The sequence below is a fragment of the Piliocolobus tephrosceles genome, unplaced genomic scaffold, assembly GCF_002776525.5.
Source record: "Piliocolobus tephrosceles isolate RC106 unplaced genomic scaffold, ASM277652v3 unscaffolded_40740, whole genome shotgun sequence".
Lineage (NCBI taxonomy): Eukaryota > Metazoa > Chordata > Mammalia > Primates > Cercopithecidae > Piliocolobus > Piliocolobus tephrosceles.
The window spans coordinates 1-7,073 of record NW_022325133.1 but is presented as its reverse complement, the minus strand read 5'-3'; positions in this window follow the sequence as shown (position 1 = coordinate 7,073).

Sequence of the window (7,073 nt, the reverse complement as noted above, 5' to 3'; positions counted from 1 at the left end):
CAGTTAGAAGCAATAAAATCAGTAGGTTACAGACTTTAAAAATGAAATACATTCACAGCTTACACTGTTAGAGCGTTAATATATACTGATGTGAACATGAGTGAGTGACAGAATTCTCTCAAACTTCTATCCTCATTGGACTTGTACATTTTTATAATAATACCTGGGTGGGATCATGTGAATCAGTGGAGAACAAATGAACAAAACAAATGGATGAATTAGGATTTGTTAGTGGAAGCAGAATGCCATTGTCTTCGTATGAAGGAACATATGCCGACAATTTAGATGTGTAGGCGTGCACTTTCTGTGATTTGTTTAGTAGAATCTGTGGATACTCCTTACAGTCGATTCCATGTATTGAGTCTGTGCCAGACACTATGTGGCATTCGTTTTGTGCATTACCTCATTTACTTCTCTTTGACGACAGTATCAGATCAGTATTACCAGTATATATTAGAGCTGGTTCCCATTTGCTTCGAATGGGATTATTTCTCGTTAAGCAAGTCATGGTCCAAGGGCTGCGCAGCAGCGTTTCATGCTATTTCACTTTTATGGGTTTCTGTTTTTGAGGACCAAACTTATCCTGAGGACCTACTTTATTCTGAGTGCCACCACCACACTGGGGAGGGGGACAAGAGCCTCGCCCACTGTCTCACCTCAGTCAGGGTCAGCTCTTTGCAGGGAGCACGGGTAACCTTGGAGACACAGGAACCTGCTGGGAGCAGGTGAAATGAGTGTGTAGGTTGAGAGACTCTTTCCACCAGCCATGGGTACTGGTCTAGGAAGGACTCCTGATTCAAGCCCTAGTCCTCTGTGAGCCCTCCTCCCAGGCTCAGTTTGTTCCCTGTGGGCATTATTTTACGCCTATATTGGCAAAAAATCGAAAAGCATCAGCTCAGGGACAATGTGGGATAATCCTTGGAGACCAGCACCAAGGAAGATTGTGTGCTTCTGAAAGGCTCCATTCTCAGTGCCAGCGCCTGTTAGCAAGGCCAGGTCCACAACATGTGCTCCTCAGGCTCCCCGGCTTTACCTGGCTCCCTTGGTGGATGGTACTTGACATCCTCCCCTCCTCCCTCTCTTCTCCTTCTCTTTCTCTCCTGAGTCCTTGCTGCTTTCACTGTCCCTCCCTTCTTTTTTCTCTGTCTTTAATGAAATACAGATTCTCTGGAAGATCTTTTCCACTCAAAATTTGCTTCTTGTTAACATTAGCAGGGCGTTTCTGCAGAGGGGCTTGTTTTTTGCAGTTAAACAGGTATGTAACTCCAATTTTAAATTCTTTCATTATAGACATCTTTGTAGTAATACATATTTGTATTCCCTTTAGCTCAAAAGTGTTGTATAGCTAATAAGCAAAGAAAAGGATCAGAATACTTCTTTACCTTAATTCCAGAAACTTTACAAAGTACTCAAGAAATTTTTAAAAAAATCTATCAAGAATAATAAGTTTGGGCTAAATTTGAATAGTAATCTGATACAGCCTGAATAGCTAGCACATCTGAGAATGAGATACACGTTGCTGAATAGGCTAGTAGAAGTTTGTATTTAGGTGGAGATCTATTTTAAAAATCTGGATTTAAGCTGGGTGTGGTGGCTCACGTCTGTAATCCCAGCGCTTTTGGAGGTCCAGGTGGGCAGATCACCTGGGGTCAGCAAACTCCTGACCAACATGGTGAAACCCCCTCTATTAAAAATACAAAATTAGCCGGGCCATGGTGGCTCATGCCTGTAATCCCAGCTTCTTGGGAGGCTGAGGCAGGAGAATCGCCTGAGCCCGGGAGGCAGAGGTTGCAGTGAGCTGAGATTGCACCGCTGCACCCCAGCCTGAGTGACAGAGCAAGACTCTGTCTCCAAAAAAAAAAAACAAAAATCTAGATTTGAATTTAAATGTAACTTGTGATTTAAAAGAGTTTTGAGGAGAATATGTTTTAGTTTCATCCTGCTCTTCAATCTGAAGGACAGCCTTGGCAGCTCTGAGTTTATCAGAGGGGAACAGTTTGTGCCAGCCCGTGTGCATGCGGAAGCCTGAAGAGGTCCCAGGTCTTTTTCCTTGGAGCGGTTATGTGGATGGTGTGACGGTCCGTAAGTGCTGATAGAGGCGCAGCTGCCGGCGGGAGGTGGCTGGGCACAGTTGAGATCTTCCACAGCGGTGGGATCTGGTTGATCAGCTACAGTGGGGCTGAGTCTGAAAACCTGTGCTGGAATAAAAGTGTCTCATTTCATGGTAGGCCGAGTGATTAGGTAGCTTAATACCTCTGTAAATGCTCTTGTTTTTATAAACCTCTGCTAAAATGTGGCATATTCAAATGCCATTGCTTAGTCTTTGCATTTTTAAGAGAAGTAAAATATAAAGCAGAAATAAAGAATGATTATCCCAGCCAACTGCCAAGATACCAACCCTTAGGTTAATACCAGCAGGCACTGAACATGATTGTTTAAATTAGATATTTGATTTAAATAATGATGGGTATAATAACCAAGTGCAGTGAACAGGAAAAAAAGAATATGGGGTATGTGACTGTTTGGAAAGAGGAAACGTTAATTTTTTTGTTTGAAGTCATGTGTTGCATAGAATTGAAAGATGCCTACCAAAAGGTTAACAGGGGTAATTTGAATGCTGAGCATTTATGGCTATTTAATAGTATCTGTTGTATTTTTAATCCCTTTAAAGTCTGTATAACTGTGTGTCCATTGTGAGTGTGATGTTACTGGGGATCGTGGTTTTTTCTTGAACGGTTTTCCTGAGTCGTATGGGTAGGCAGTAGACAACATTTGAGCAGTACTTTTTGCCATCCAGGCCAAGTAGAGGCTTTTTCCAAATAGCACTTGTAAAACTGCAAATTTTACAAAATTTTAAAATGTTATATTTTATCTCAACCAATAAAAACATTTTCAGTTATCTTGTTAATTTTACTTCTGTTGGTACTTTCTTTATGAAAAATCATGTATTCTTATTTTTTTATGTAATATAACCAAGTGCTCATCTGAGAAAATACTAGCAGGTAGAGATACCATACTCTTATCAATACTGTCTCACTGGGAGCCACCTGCCAAAATCTGAATGTATATCCTCTTGATGTTCCTTAAATTTATCTCTGTGGGGACATCATAGCCTGATTTGATTAATTAGTCATGTGGCTTGACCATTGTTCGTATGGGCGTTTCTGTAACCAAATGTGAAGAATGAATTTTGAGTGTTTTCATTGTATCTTGTTGCATATTTATGTCAAATTTTTACTCCTTGAAAATAGTTTAAAACGATGTTGTAGTTACTTCATCAGGATGCAGTATTGTAAAATTTGTCATGGGCTTTAAAGGGGAAAACATGATTTTCTTCTTAGCTGAGAGGAAGCAGTTCTCGAGGGTGTGGCCGTCTCCTCGGTTTTCAGGGTTGCCAGGCACTGGAAACACACCTCTTCCACAACACCTCTCACTTTGGTTTCTTCAGCCACAGGGGGCTGAGTCCGTAACTTGAATTAGGTTCTTTGTTTTGTAGTTGCCTCTTCATTATTGAAGGTTTTCAGATTTTAGGTACATTTTTCAGGCTACTAAAAACACACGAGAAAGAAACCTAGAAATTGATTATAAAGTAGAACAGGTCAGCAGCTTGTTTATATTTGATTATTCTCCCACATCATTTTGTTCGTGCCACAACACTTTTTGAGGCTCCAGAGAAGGTAAGGACAGTTAATGCTTTCTTATCTTGAATTTGGTGAAGTTTATTTGGGAAGCCCTTTCTGAAGATTTGGAATTATCCGGTCCAAACCACTGAAAGCCTTTTTCTAACAACATAAAAGCTCAGACTCCCTTCCGATGGGTCTTTGCTGTTCTCCCATCAGCCTGACATTTGGAAGAGTTAGGGGAGCCCGCGGCCTCCACAGCTGCAGAGGCTGTGCAGCAGCCCCCTGGTGGGAAGCAAGCATTTCAGGAATTTATACTGCAGTCTGCAGAACTGCAAAATCTAAAACTTTTCCATTGTTTCTGTTGGAAGCAAAACCTAGAGTTGTGTTATAATACCGTGAGCTACTTAAAATCAGAGAGGTTTTATTTTTATAATTTGCCTCCAGGATTACAGATAGTTTTTGGTGAGTTTAATTGTAGAAAAAGACTTGAAATTATGCCAAAGGAGCTTAACAGAATTTTTTACTGTCAGATAAGTTTCAAAGTTATTTTAAGTGAAAAAGGAAACTATAGAAAATGCATGGCATGTTACTTTTATAAAAACTAACTGTTGCAGCGTCTTACTACTTCAGATCTATGGGGCTTGCTTTGCCACTGATCGCACCGTGACCAGTTGTAACAGCCACCTGTGATCCTCTGATAATCACCCCCACCCCCCTGCTGACCTTTCTGAAAGCATTTCTGGTTGAGGCACACTGGTGCCCCCTCAGTCCTTCTGCCCAAGTCTCGCAGTTCTTTTTTTAATGACATTTGATGACTTCCAGAGTACCAAGTCATTCTCTTACATTAAAGCATACATTAAGAATATTGAAATGAACGGTTAATTCCTTATGGAAACCTTAGTTTTAGGTATCCATTTCCAGCTTCTCTCTTTCTGTCATCAACCCAACTGCAGAATGTTAAACTACTAGGCACATATGCAGCAGAGCTGAGGTCTGATTCCAGTCGACCTTCCCCATCTCACACATAGCATCACTCGGCTGTTTTTTTTTTTTTTTTTTTTTTTTTTGAGATGGAGTCTTGCTCTGTCGCCCTGACTGGAGTGCAGTAGCATGATCTAGGCTCACTGCAGCCTCCGCCTCCTGGGTTCAAGTGATTATCCTGTCTCAGCCTCTTGAGTAGCTGGGATTGGGATTACAGGCATGCCACCAAGCCTGGCTAATTTTTGTATTTTTAGTAGAGATGGGGTTTCACCATGTTGTTCAGGCTGGTCTCGAACTCCTGACCTTGCGATCTGCCTACCTCGGCCTCCCAAAGTGTTGGGATTACAGGCATGAGCCACTGTGCCTGGTCGGCACTTGGCCATTCTTAAGATAACAACTTTGCCATTATCCATCGATTCCCTTTCCTTACCAACACAATCTATTACAGATTGTGATTTTTAAAAATTTTGTAGGAGTCATTTCACATGTACTTTGTACTGTTCTCCTCCCAGTTAAGCCTTTTCAACTTGCTTTGAGAACTCTTAATTTTTCTCCAAACCAGATGTATCCTGAGTGATACTAGTGCCACAGCTGGCCTGCTGTCGCAGAAGACACCTTTGACTTTGAAAAATTTGAGAGGCTGGATATTATAATGTATTGGTCATTCTTACCTGAAATGCAGGTGACGGAGAAGACCTTCAAGGCTTTTTTTGCTCCAGAGTGTTCTGGTTCTTCTCTGCACCTTGAGCATAGTGAGTTCAACATTTACCCTGTTGCCTAGGGTCTGTGTCCTCAGCTTAGTCATGTGCTTTCATCAAAGCCTTTCTTCCACCTAGTGTGAAAGCATGGTTCCAGTCTTCAGTTTCCTAGGAAGGGCCATCTTACCTAGGGGCAGGAAGAAGAGGTAAGACTCTGCAAAAGGGTGAGATTCTAGATGGTAGTGTCTTAAGGCTGGGGGGAGGAATTATAAGAGTGAAAGAAATACCAAGTTGTCAAATGTGAAGGAGAAACTTGGGGCAAATAAAGCCTGAAGAACTGTTGGGTTTTGTCATTATGGTATTAGTGGCAACCATGGGAATTGGATTCCTGTAGAGAGGGTGGAAGTTCAGTTGCAACGATGAAGGCCTGATGGAGGGCAGAGGAACTGGAGGCAGCAGGCACAACCCACCTTGGTGAGTTGGTATCAGCGCTGTTGGGAAGCCCGTGTCCTTGATGACCATTCATGGTACAGCTGTGGAAATCTCCCAGTTGGAGTCTTGTCTGATTTGGAACCAACTGTGTGTCTGAGTAAGAGGATGAGCTCCCTGAGTGAAGATTGGATGGACCTAGCTTCTGTGCACAGATATTTAATTCTGATTTTATCCTTCAGAGTTGGATAGCTCCCCAGTGAGGAGGCAGCACATGTACAGTTACATATAGCTTTAAATTTAATTCATTTAAATCACCAAATGCATGAGCCTTCACTGTTGTGGTGAATTTTTAATGTAACTTGAGCAGGCCTCCCAGAATTTTGCATTCTCTCTACTGCCTGAACATTTTAAAGTGAAACATTATTCTCTAGAATTTCCTAGTGTGTCTGTCCAGTTTATTAGGATAGTAGAACATAGTCCAGACCTAGGTTAAATTTTTCATGCGATGCTTTAGGCAATTTTGATTTTATAACTCATATCACAGGCATCAGCAGTATAATGCTATACATTGTCTTAGAAAATAGGCATGGCTGTTGAATGTCTTTGGTAGCTATTTCATTACAAAATCCAGTTTTGTTGATACTGTTCAGTGGTGAATCATACTTGGTCAGATCAGAGTTCCGTGCTATTGACTTGTTTCTGGCACAAGATAAAATAGAAATTTTTTTTAAAAAAAGCGTTCCAATTTGATTGTTTCTTAAAAAAAAACAAAACTATAAATGCAGTTTAAGTCTTTGTTTTGTTTTTGAGACGATCTCTGTCACCCATGCTGGAGTGCAGTGGCATGATCATGGCTAACGGCAGCCTTGACCTTCTGGGCTCAAGTGATCCTCCCACCTCAGCCTCCCAAGTAGCTGGCTCCATAGGCATACACCACCATGCACAGCTAATTTTTTCTTTTTTGATAGATACGGGAGTCTCACAGTGTTGCCCAGGCTGGTCTTGAGCCCCTAAGCTTAAGCAATCTGCCTACCTTGGCCTCCCAAAGTGCTAGGATTACAGGCATGAGCCACTGTGCCTGGCCAAGCAAGTCTTTATGCAACTTTTTTCACTTGCCCTTGAAACCAGTGAAATAATGGATGTAAAATGCTTTGTAAAGTAAGGTATGCTGCTGGATGCTGTGGCTACACCTGTAATCCCAGCACTTTGAGAGGCCAAGGCAAGAGGATTGCTGAGTCCAGGAGTTCGAGACCAGCCTGGGCAACACAGCAAGATCTTGTCTCTACAAAAAGGAAACAAAATTTAGCCAGGCATGGTATCACATTCCTGTAGTTTCAGC